Consider the following 13,065-nt stretch of genomic DNA (forward strand, 5'->3'; position numbering starts at 1 on the left):
TAGTCGTACACACAGCAAGTTTCAAGGTTTGTAGTTTACTTTTTGTGCATCTGTGCTCCTCTGCTTGTTTTCAATGCCGACAGGGTGAGAGTTGACTGGCAGCGCCTGAACACAGGGGGACAGAAAGGGTCAGGCGAAGCTGCCAGTGCAGTTTCAGCCCCTCTCTCATAGCCACTGAAGAGATGGTAAAGCACAGGCTCTCCGTGTTGGTGACGAGCTCGGACGGGTTAGTGGGGGTCCTGATTCCTTGGACCATATCACAGCAGGCGGATGATGCATAGGCGGTGCATGTTGAAAGAATCCGAGGTGGTTGAACAACAGTGTCTCTCATAGCTCACGTCCAGCTTTGGGACAAATCCCAAATAACAACCAGTAAATAACTGATAACCAATAAATTAGATGAAATAGCTGCCAGAGGCCAAACAGACGTACTGTGAGGCTCTCAAGAACAAATCATCGCTTACCTGTACTTGTTCCCCATGTTCTGGATTTTTTTTTGGCTTCTTTGGTGGTGTTCTTTGATTCTTCCTTGGTGTTGACTTCTCTGGGGAATAGCATGCAGCCATTCAGGTATAGTCGTGTAGACCTTGAGGTTCCTTTGTTTTTTCATAAATAACAAAGGTCTGACAAAATATCTTCCCAAATCTTGATCGATACCTAAAAGAACATCTTGTTAGGCTAGTTGGTAATTGTTTATCTTGGTTGAAGGTACGAAACACACAGAGGCACAGGGAAGGTAGACGGGTCCGAGTGTCACTCACAGCTGCTTTATTTGGAGGCGAAACGCACAAATATATAGCCATCGTACACGCAAGGAACACCATCAAGCCTCAGGTTTGATGTGGCAGTGAAGGGGGTGAAATCAGATGAAGAGTCCAATCTTCATCTCCGAGGCACTCACAAAGTTCACTGCGGCGTCAATTTCGCCCAAGTGGCCGTTGCCCTGGTTAGGGCTAGCTGGCGTCAGGTGAATGTCTTCCGCTGTCGCTTTCTGCCGCGGCTTGCGACGTCGTCCTCGGTACGCTTTTTTCGTGTGAGATTTCCGAGCTCGGAAATCGCGCTTCGTCGTCTCGTCATTCATTTCGAACATACTGAGAAAACAAACGCCGGAGAGATCGATGTAGACGCAGCACAAAGCGAAAGCAGGGATAGCAACAGAGGGGGCTTCACCGCAGTTGCGCATCGGTCTCGGTAAATGGCGGCTACGCTACAGCACCACGTGATTTAAAGGTCCAGTAGAAACGCTTGAAATAGGCGCCGAAAACGTGTTTTTTTTTATTATTTACAGCCCGAATACGAAACTGCAGGAGATGCTGTCGGAGAGAAGAAGGCTCACTCTTCCTCTCCAAGCAGACGGCAATGGTGGGCGCTCCCGCGTTCTCGAGAGGCAGACGCGCGAAAGTTGACGATGTGCGCGAAAAATTGCAGTTTCTCGAGTCACCGTGGCTCAATAAAATGGGTTTTTTATTAACTTCGCGTTCGAATTTTGCCTTGATTTTTTGGGGGATTGTAGCTGAATGCCCAAAGATAATTTTGCAGTAAAAAACCGAAAATTCAAAAATGTCGCGAAAAACTCGCTTCTTTGACGCGCATCTCCTCTTAATACTCTTTTTATAGTGCCTATAAATGCCTATTTTGGGTGTCAGTGCCTATAAATGCCTATTTCCGACGTTGGTGCCTAAAAATGCCCTATTTTTCAGAAAAGGGGCCTGAAATACGCTGTGGTTTTGCTTTCAGATTCTGTTTGCTTTCGAATCCATTTTGGTTTTGAGTAGAACACGTGGCAACATTAGATGACCTTGTTAGTTGGCTGTGGTGAGCACTGCACCTACGCCGGCTGTGTACACAATACCAACCACGTCAGCCGAAAATATCGAAGCAACCTTTTTCCTATTTTCTGCCATTTTGTTGTGGCAGCTTGTTGATGACTTTGGCTGTTAAAGTGGTAGTTGATCAGATGGCACCACATTTCGGAAAGTATACGGAGTATTTTATAGGTTTGTCCAAATAATTCCCAGTTGGTTCCAATTGAAACCAACTGTAAAATGTTCCATAAACCTGCTGGAAACAGTTTAACTGATTAAAATTTCCACCTGGGTAACCTGCCTTATTTTCGTTCCTTGTGCCCCAGCCGCATGCCATCTTCATCAAATGTCATTTGGCGGTAATCTGAGTGGAGCAGGCCACACTAGACAGCTGGCAGTCGTGCGTACATATGAAAACGCATTCGTGCACTCAAACCATAGAGTAAATGACTCAAACAAAAAAAACGGCTTCTAATGTTCGCACCTTGCTTAAGGTCCCAAGTAATTCCCGCTGTGTTTTTGTATTATTTTACGGCAGATATTGCGCGCTGAAGTTCGGAACTGTGTGCACCTTTGATAAAGTTTATAGTGCCTATTTTTCTCTGTTAGGTGCCTAAAATGCAATTTTAGCCACCTATTTATGGCGCCTAAAACGTGTTTTTAGTGCCTAAAAATCCGGCCTCTAGTCATTACGGTTCTCTCTGCACTTGGGCACTGCAGATCAGTACAGCCAAGTGCTTAAGGGAAGATGCGAAGACACTTTTTCATTAATATTTGACTTAGAGCTATGAAATTCTAACTTAGTTTTTATGCTGGTTTCCAATCTGCAATTAGTTGCATAGTTTTTTCTTTGGAGGAGAAATTCTAGAGGCCCGTGTACTGTGCGATGTCAGTGCACGTTAAAGAACCCCAGGTGGTCGAAATTTCCGGAGCCCTTCACTACGGCGTCTCTCATAGCCTTAGTCGCTTTGGGACGTTAAACCCCACAAACCAAACCAGTTTTTTTTTTTTTTTTTGTTCAGTGACAGTGGAAAATGTATACCTTTTTGCCCTCTCTTTTTGTCATACTGAGCTTCCACGATCACAGACCATTGATGGCTCATTTTGATCCATTATAAATTGTAGAGTGCCAAAAAATAATTATGAAGTGCATATAGAATGTGCTAATGACGTGAACAATTTGAACCTGGTAAGTGTACGTTTTCACGACACCACCATGTGGAAATTAATTTTTTTTTTTTTGCAAATATCTGGTCAGTATTTATGACTGCCAGAGATAACAGCACTCCTCACACTTCAGAGAAAATGTGTGCAGAATTTCAGTCTGATACGTGCACCAGTAAGTACCAGAAACAAGAAGGGCAAACTCAGGGCAAACTCACAAAATCGCCCAAAATTGCTTTTGAGAAAAATGGATGTGAAGTTAAAATTACATGTTTATTTAGAAAAGAGGGCTTTAATTCCGATCAAACTTTGGCACAAAGGAAGAAAACTGTCCATAAAGCAGCGACTGCCACTAGAAACATCCTGTAGCATGTCTCTCTCTCACGGCGCTTGCGAGTGGACTCCTCGACACAGGCTTTTTTTTTTCCACAGTCAGCTTCAGGGACATTTTTTTCTGCCTTGTCATGTCTCTGGTTGTGCCAAGCTCCACCAGACCTATAGGTGAAAGCACGCCCAGTTCTTCGAGGATACAGTCAAAGCTGGTCTGGTGTGCCCCCTGTTGAACCAAAGGACAGCCAATGCAGTGGCCATTTCCACTACATACCGAGAGGCAAATCTTGTTTTAGGGCAGAGAAGCCATATCTTGCTGTTCAAGGACTCGGCAGCATTTTGGGTCTTGCCTTGGATGCACCTGGCCAGCAACGTCTCATCGGTTAGCTGCTTGTAGACGGGCAGGATTGCCTTTCCCTGGGCCTTGGTCAGTAGCGATGTGTGGGCTGGTGCACACTCACCCAACACTTGGGCTCACCGGTGCTTGCACCAGGATGCTGCTCCCTCAGGACAGAACTTATGGCTGCTAGCCCCGTCCGAGGAGCTTGAGTGGGAATATGAGGCTCAAATTGCTCTATACATTCCCTGGATGCTGCCCCTGTTGCTAGTAATAGCAACCTGATAGTAGGTCTGCAGCTTCAGGATTGCAGGCTCCTTCAGTTGTTCCCCTCTTGGCAGGGGTTCCTTTAGCTTTCGGAGAGCGGTTCCGAGGCACTTTGCCGTGTGGTTAGTGCAATCTTCTTTTTCAATAGGGACACCACTGTAGGCATTGACCTCTACAACTACCGCATAGGCTTTGGAATCCCCGTCACTTCCTGAAATGCAGTGGCGTGTCATAAGATCTGCTCCTCTACCATATACACACTGCAGCTTTGGTCTTCGTAGCATTGGACGAGCAGTCGACATTCTTCTCGCACACAGGGCCATGAAACGCCTGCCAGACTGCTTCCTCCTCATCTGGCAGGACCTGTGCCGGCTGCAAGCAAGGCAGTAGTTCGAAAGGACCTCGAAGTCCAAGCAAAGTCCATTATCCAAGGAAATAACTGTCGCAATGCCATTGTGGCTTTTATGGCCGCGTTTCTGCCATGTGCCATCGTACATCACGGTAATATCCCCGCCGACGTCACTCTTTCTAATCGCCTGCGATTTCTCGAGGTTCTTGGGAGACTGCACTGATCGCAGCGTCGTGTACTTTCAGGCTGATTGCAGCGAAAGATTTATGGTGCATTGGCCTGTGGAGTCCAATAATTGTGGAAAACTGTAACAGCTGCTCATATCCAATTCCTATGGAACGAGGCTCCACAGCAGCTTCGACAGTGACGTCGAAGCTTTCACGCGAGCTCCTGCTGTCATAGTCACGGCTCGCATTGTTGCAGGCGTCCCTGCACGCCACAACTCGCCGTGATGAGTAGGTTGCGGAAAGAACACTTGGTGTGCACTCACAGTTCTCACACAGTAGTCCAAGGAACGAAGCGAGTCCTTTGCGCTTCGCGGCCGGTTCCCGGACTCTAATTCCCTAACACTGGCATGTTGGGCAAATCGTGCCGCTCACAACAATGTTCAGCGCTGTCAAATCAGTAATGACAGGTGACGCCTCATCGCCGGCTCTTTCTCTGCCTCTATGCTGCTGCCAGATGCATTCGGTATGTATGGTGAGACGTAATGGTGCATTATATGGAGAAAGTTGCATAGGAAAAAATCCCATGCCAGTTCTCGGATGAAAAACATGCAATTTTCTATGCTTACGCAAGATGTTTATTTTGGGGGCCTGTGTTGCCGCAGCTCGCAGGCTTTTTGTGATAACCACATCCGAATGTTCTTCGAGGCCTTGGCGACGTCCTCCTCTGCGTAGCCCTTTTTTGAAGCGTAGTGCGTGAAAAACACTGCGTAGAAAAGAAAATGCACCATGAGTGTTAGAATGACGCACATTTGGATCTCCGCACTAGTTAATTTAGCTGCGGTACATTAGAATGCAGCTGTAAACAAAAAAAAAATTTGAGGGGACATTTAAGCTCTGCGGCTTGCAGTTTTCTTTATTTAACAGCCACCTCTCGCAATCCAGTGGGCACGTTGTGATGATGCCACAACATATGGTCCTTTCTTCCACCAGCTGTCAAATTATCTGCTATCAAAATTCCTCAATTGCTTTCCCACTGTGAACAGTAAACCTTTCAGGCATTATTTTCTTTTGAAAACACTTAAACATTTAATTTCATGGCTGAAGGTGGAAGCATAATAACAGTCACACAGAACGTGTAACACCAACAGCAATCAATTTTTGTGGACACAGAGCGCATTGAGTGAAAACTTTAGTCTGCTTACTAATAAATTTCTGAGTTAGACTGCAGTTAAATCACAGAACAGAGAACAAGATGACCGCATTCACCTTTCAGTGCATCAACTTTGTGGGGTGTGAGGGGCTGTTGAGGTGGCTTCTCTCCGCCTTGGGCGACGAAACGGTTTGACAGTGTGCCCGTCACACTTCGCTTGGCGAGCACTTCCGTCGACCAGATGGCAGTGGCGGCTCGCTTCACGAAGTGGGAGTCCTTTGGGACTGTCAGCAATTGGTCATAGACCTCTTTGGTCAAATGTACCCCATTGGCAAGGTGAACCTGCATGAAATCAAACCAATTTCAACACCACTTCATAATGTGATAGGAGCAGGCCGCGAGGCACATGTCCCGTATATTCATAATATTGTGTGCCTGTTCCCATGGTAAATGCCTCGCACTCCACAAACAGCCCTCATACACGCTCATGCATGTGCTGGTTGACAGTTCGACTAAAGATTCATGCCAGACTCAGTTTTGTGGTAGATGTTACACTGATTGCAACCTAATCAGTCATGCACCTATGCGAAAAGTGCCTCCAAAATAAGCTCCACTACAACCTTATCTCCGGTTATTCCTTCCCATAGCTGGGGATTTTTTGCGGCATGGCTCACTGCTGTGTATCAGTTCGTGTCTCACAAGAAACAGCATGTTTAGATGGCATTGTCAGGAATTGATTATTTTTTTTTCCAACACCTGAACTAATGAATTTTAAGATCTGACATTAATGGAAAGCTTGGTCTTATTGAACAAGCCAAGATGACTGAGTGAACTACTAGCGTGTTGACTTTGTGAACAAATAAAAATTGTGATTTATGGCTTAGCCACAATTTACAATTAATCCATGTCCCAAAGCGACACACAGGCTATGAGGGACACCACAGTGGAGGGCTTCGGAATAACTTTGACCACATGGGGTTTTTAGTATGCAGACGTTGCACAGTACACGGACCCTTTTTGTGTTCTGCCTCCTTCAAAATGCCGCCACCACGGCCAGGATTGAACAGAGGTGTTCTGGCTAAGCAGCCGAGTGCCCTGACCACTCAGCCACCGAAGCGGGTACAACAATTATTGGTATGGTGTTTTAAAGCAAGGGAAGAGAGTAAAAGAGTAACACAAAAAGATTTGTCGACAGTCATGGCTAGGTTAAATACTTCAAAGTGAGAGCAAGTTGCTCTTCAGTCCGCAGATTCCAATATGCACCGTAAGCTATTCCCCCCCTCCCATCCCAATACACACACACACACACACTTCCTTCTTTAACCACCCAAAAATTTTTCCCAGGTTATGTGACCTGAAAACATTTAATCATTAACCTTGCACTACAGGAAGTATAGAAAAAAACAGCTCATTATAAGGAGTGTACCATCAGCTGAGAGGAAGCGCAAGAGCTGGTGCTGCAGCTTCATGTTGAGCTGGCGCAGCTCCTCATTTTCTTTCCTCAGCTTCTGCACCTCTTTCTCAGCTGCTGTCTCCGTGCCACTGGCCATAAGGTCGTCCGTTGTGGCCTGTTGTGCGAGCATCCGCAACTTTTTGATGTTTCGAACTTTATCCCGTGCCAGGTCTGTTGGACGTTTTAGGGGCGCGCGACTACTCCATGATGTCTGTGACCAGAAATATATTGATCCATTTCTTCTTTGGATTCTGGGAAGAAAAGAAATCTCTTTTAGGAGTGTGTTCGCACAATTTTCCATACATTGATTGTAATGATAAAATGCAAGATAATGTTTCCTGCACCAAGCCTTTTGCAGCAGCTTCTATTCTAAATTATTTAATTGACAGTGCCTATTTGGCCATCAGCCAGAATTCCCTCAACACTCACCAGAGACTGGCTGCTCAATTGAGTAATCTGTCCTCTTTTTTTCTTTTTTTTTAGAGTGAATCGTTTTCACCACTGTTCAGCAGCAGTAACAAACATTGCTATATGAAAGTGCAGCCCCTGGTTTATGGGGGTTCAACGTCCCAAAGGGACTCAGGCTGTGAGGGATACCATAGTGAACGGCTTCAGAAATTTCGACCTCCTAAGGTTCGTTAATGTGCACTGACCGCACAGTACACAGGGCCTGTAGAATTTCGCATTCATGTCAAGTTTTCAAGAAACAATGCAGAATCGACACTTCCTGCCTAGTGTGGCTTGAGAATCTCTGTCACATTTGGCAACTTTCTCGCCTACAGAGGCCTTCACAGTTTAATATTCAATACACGTAGCTAGGGCGTGGTCATCAACTGAGCGGTTTTTATTCACCTTTTGTCATAGGAATAAACTATATGTGCATGTCCAGATGATCGAAACACACAAACAGGCTTGCAAGCTATGCGACTACTTCATCAGAAGTGGCCAAGTCCCGTGGCAGGAGAAGATCATCAGAAGCAGTCGAGTGTAGACAATGGTAAAATTTATTTTTGCTTTGCACTTAAGCGTACTTTGTATTTCGTGATCGATATTGTGCTGAAAGCTTGCTTGCGGTGTCCATAAAGAGGTGTTTTCTGGTAGTAACTTGTAAGGTTGTCTTAGTAAAACACCTTTTGCAGCCTGTTGTATAATAAGTTCTGGATATCAAACACTGCTTCATGTTGTTCTTTTGGTGGTAGCATCCGCAGTTGCCCAGCGAGTGCCATACATATGTGATAAATAGTATCACGCGGCTCCTGCTGCTGCTCATGAATCCCCTGGCTTTCATCCCGCACAGCCTGCAAATGTTGCAGACAGGCAGCAGCAACCGCAGCATGTGGGGGTGCTTCTGATGAGCTGGAATTTGAAACATGCTATTCATACCCATTTGCCGTTCATAAATCTATTTTATAACTTTCTGCCTTCCTAGACGAGCGGCGCCGTTTCCTTGGCCTTGGCCTTTAAAGGAATGGAATGTTTATGAACAGTGAGGTAAATTCACTCCAGAAGCAAGCAGCGCAGCCATTAGTTAGGTTCAAGTAAGCATGCATTACGAGAGATGAACAACCTGATGTCATTGTGTAGTATTTACCTTTCCACATCAGAATCTCACTCCTCTGCTCTGCTTCCCAGTTGGCTACAAATATTAGAGCAGATGTCATGCATTAAAGTTCAGTGACTGTAGCAGCACACCTTACCTTCTTAGATGGTTACCTTTCAGCTGCAGCTGCTTGTGGTGTGGGTGGCCTACTTGACTCAGAAAGGACGAGACCGATGTTTCTTGCACTGCAGGCACTGGAACAGCGACTTCAGTAGTGTTATCTGCCTGGTCTTCGGATCTATTTACCAGTTGCCAGTGCAGCATTTCTAGAATGCCCGCACCAAATCATCGGGCAGCTAGCGCCAGGCCTGAGACACCCATGTGGCCACACTGGCAAGAGGGGGCCTGCGCAGCTGGCCAGTTGGAGTTTTCAGGTTGTCGCCGGCCATTCCCTGATTATACAATTCACGCCCACGGTCTATAAAGGCGCGATAAGTAACCCATCCCAAACATTTTTCAATTTTTACATGTTCCCTGTTGTTCTTGAAACTGTTAAAATAAATCTAGATACCCTGTTCCAGTACATGAATAAAGCGGTAATCGAGCTATTTCTCGTTATTGCACATTCAGTCATACGGTGCGCGACTCAGCAGGTGTTTTACTCGATCGCGCACACTGATCCAACTAATCTACGACAAGACAAAAGTTGGCGTTCGGTCATTTCCCCCCACTGTGTTAAGCAGTCGCTAGAAGGCTCACTTTCTGGGACAGCCGCAGTTTCTGTAAAATTCCATCGCCTGTGAGAATTCCCACGTGCTCCTTGACACGAAGCCGCTGCCGCTCTGCGTCGCCAGGTCCACTGTTTTTGCCTCCCGAGTGTAGCGGTCACAGTTTCTGGCAATCTTCCACTGATAGCAGCGCACATGAGGGAAATAACAAAGGCATTACATCTCTTGGAGCTGTGCATTAAGACAGGCACTGCAGTGTGCACTGCAAATTGTCGAGTCAGTGAGGCACTCACCTGCGTCGAGGTCGCATAGCTGCCAGATTGCTTCTCAAACGTTTCATTTTCGTTCTACATCCTTGTAATCCATGTGCTTGGTGTCATAGACATGTAGATGTGCACAGATGCCTTCAAGCAGCTGCTCCACAACATTGTTTGAGCTCTCGGCACTGACCATTGCACTGTTCAACTGTGCAGATAGAACAATTTTCACTTTTCAGTTCCAGCTAGCTACAGCCGGAAAATTTCCGCTTCCCGGTTGGCTCAAACTGAAAAATCATCACTTCCAATTAAAAAGCACCATTTCCAGCTATGTCCAGCTGGAACTGTGAAGTGCTTTTACAGTTGAAAATAGTGTATCCATTTAACCTGGGATGGAATGGAAATGATTTTTATTAGTTTCTTTTTTATGCTAGGGCATTTATATGTTTCATGCAAATAGAAATGTTTTTATAACACTTACATGTCCTCTGAGCCTAAACTATCTGAACATTTGAAAAATACACAAAAGTGCAATAACTTGTCAGAACAGCAGACAGATTATAAGATATCAACTATATATGATCATGAAGGGCAGAAGAGAAGCAGCTGGCATCCTGTAAAATAAACATGCTCAGAACAACTGTCTGAGATACCTTACTAGAATCGCTTTGTTAGATCCGCTCAGACCGTTGTCAAAGCGAATCAGCTCCCGTGTGTCTTCAAACAGCTTCTTGATGGTTGGGGTTTCTGCAATGGCTGCTTCCCTGGTGGAATTGTTGCACAGACCCAAGAGCAGCTCACCGTGTTGTTTTTGCACCACCCGCAGCACGGCTAGATGGGTAAAGACTTCCCGCTCAAAGTCTGCGATTGAAATAAAGCAGAATGTAGTTGAAACTTCCCTGAACGGTCTCTGATAAAATGAGGTGGATCACAAACTGCTTACATGATACTAGGGCACTGCAATATCTCCCGAAACTTTTTCATAGAAGGCTTGAAGAGTTCAAACGCAATATTCAGCAACGTTTTTAAACGCACTGCTGCAGTTTCAGCTGACAACTCTAAATCTTACCCGCATGTGCATGCGGAGCTTTTTCAGCGTGGTGTCTCTTCCACGGCTCTTTCCTCAACTTGGAATTGTCGAATCTTCTTTTCTGAGGCACTCACATGTTCTAATGCTGCTTCAAATTCCCTGGAGGCATCTGAAACGCTGGGGTGATCGCATCGGTTCTGCTAGGCCTAATCGCCGCGGATCGAGTTGTCACTGGACGAGCCTTCACCTGCTCACTGCACGATGGCTTCGCTTGCTCGATCCTGCTTCATCCATGACTGAAGATAGAGTTGGCTCACGATCATCACTCTGAAACGTCCCTCAATGTAGCATGGACGCAGCAAAGAGGCTTCGCCACATGTACGTGCACGGCGGGCAGTGGCAATTCCTGAATCGTACCACGTGATTTAAAAACCAGTCGCAGCTTGTGAAACGTGGCAAAGCCATACTTTTTTTTTACTATTTCTTGCACTGTCATAGTGTGGCAAAGCAAAACAAACGCAGCACGCACCTTCAGAGTGCAATGTTTCATTTTATATACTAACTACTATTTTTCGTGCTGGCCAATTTGAGTCTTATGAGCTCTAGTTTGGCTGTGTTATTATCGATGCACTTCTTTTGCATTCTTCATGTTGAGTGCATGCTCAGCTCTCATGAGCTTCATTTTGAGGAGGCGTTCCCTTCTCTTTCACTTATTCTCGTCTGTGACAGCTTTCAGGCGTGCACCAAGTTCTTCTTCAACAGCTGTATGCTTTGTGCACTTTCTGCGTTGCACTGGAGCTTTTGGTTGTGGCGAAGATTGCGGGGCAGCTCTACTTCAGCTGCAGGTGGTCCATTTGCTGCGTCTTCGACACACTCCACCACCGCCGGGGCTCGCTGCAGTGTCCCACTAATGAGTCATTTCTGCAAAAATATTTGCAACTTAGTTTTCATCGCAACTCGTGATCACCAGGTGCATAAAAACTTACTTTACACTGTGTAAACAGATAAATCTTAGTTCTAGTAAGCAGCTGCAGGCATTTACGAGTGATCACTGTACCTGGTCGAGTACACAATTTCAAGGACTGCGATTTGTTTGTAAGTGTGGTATTGGTCAGCGTGTGTGTTTTATGAAATGCAATAACTTATTAATACTGCAGACGGCCAACGTAGTGCTTGAGATAACGAGCACAATACGCTCTCGTGATTTAATACTATGTGGCCTTATCTGCAGCATAAGATAACACCTTGAAGCAGGTATTTGAGTCAAGCAACTTCTCATGCTGGCAATCAACCGAAAAGCAAACAGACACGTCTGAGGCGCAGTTTTGACACAAATCAGTGCCTTGATATCAGCGAACTGCAGAAAAGAGAATCAGACGAAAGTAGAAACGAGGAGCTCACCTGTCGCAAACACTGCCTTTGCCTTCCATTTTTCTTTAAAGTTATCTCAGCATTTCTGCAGCTGACTCACTGTTCGGTATCAGATGTTGGGCTGGCAGAACTCATCGGTTATCACTTTCCATGTTTTCTTCCTTTGCAGTGAAACTCCCTCTGTTCATTTGTTTTTCCATGACCGCATGGCACTTGTTGACGAGCTCAGTGAGCACGTTGTGCTCTTCTTCACTGAAATTTACCGTTTTTTTCGCCTCCATGAACTTTTTTGTTCTAAAAAAAGCTAAGCAGAAAGTGAACACAGAACGCAACAAAACTACTACAGAAAAGGTGAAAATAAATGGGAAATGACATCAGAAAGCAAACACATGCAAAAGAGGTAGACGACGTGAAATCAAGCATGATGTTGACTGCATGGTGGCTGGCCGAAAAGGAAAAAATGTCCAAATTGAAAATTTGTTCGCTTAACTTCTGTCATGCTTGCTTGTAAGCTTGCTAGGAGAGATTTTTATTCACCTTTTGTCATAGGAATAAACTATATGTGCATGTCCAGATGATCGAAACACACAAACAGGCTTGCAAGCTATGCGACTACTTCATCAGAAGCGGCCATGTCCCGTGGCAGGAGAAGATCATCAGAAGCAGTCGAGTGTAGACAATAGTAACATTTATTTTTGCTTTGTACTTAAGCGTACTTTGTATTTTGTGATTTATATTGTGCTGAAAGCTTGCTTGCGGTGCTGTCTGTAAAGAGGAAACAAAAAAATTTGCCATGATATATGTATTTAATACATGCCTGAGGTGTTTTCTTCTAGTAACTTGTAAGGTTGTCTTAGTGAAACACCTTTTGCAGCCTGTTGTATAATAAGTTCTGGATATCAAACACTGCTTCATGTTGTTCTTTTGGTGGTAGCATCCGCAGCTGCCCAGTGAGTGCCATACATGTGTGATAAATAGTATCGCGCGGCTCCTGCTGCTGCTCATGAATCCCCTGGCTTTCATCCCGTACAGCCTGCAAATGTTGCAGACAGGCAGCAGCAACCGCAGCATGTGGGGGTGCTTCTGATGAGCTGGAATTTGAAACATGCTATTCGTA

General features: G+C 45.4%; 1 protein-coding gene and 1 pseudogene across 1 annotated transcript in view; one reads left to right on the forward strand and one right to left on the reverse strand.

Annotated features, from left to right (window-relative positions):
• Nucleotides 1-13,065, forward strand: part of LOC149362151 (uncharacterized) — a 106,462-nt gene that overhangs the window by 25,973 nt on the left and 67,424 nt on the right. The gene's annotated exons all lie outside the window — the stretch shown is intronic.
• On the reverse strand, nucleotides 22-4,527 carry LOC149362153 (uncharacterized; annotated as a pseudogene).

The sequence above is a fragment of the Amblyomma mixtum genome, chromosome 2 (assembly GCF_055824585.1).
Source record: "Amblyomma mixtum isolate Tamu chromosome 2, ASM5582458v1, whole genome shotgun sequence".
NCBI lineage: Eukaryota > Metazoa > Arthropoda > Arachnida > Ixodida > Ixodidae > Amblyomma > Amblyomma mixtum.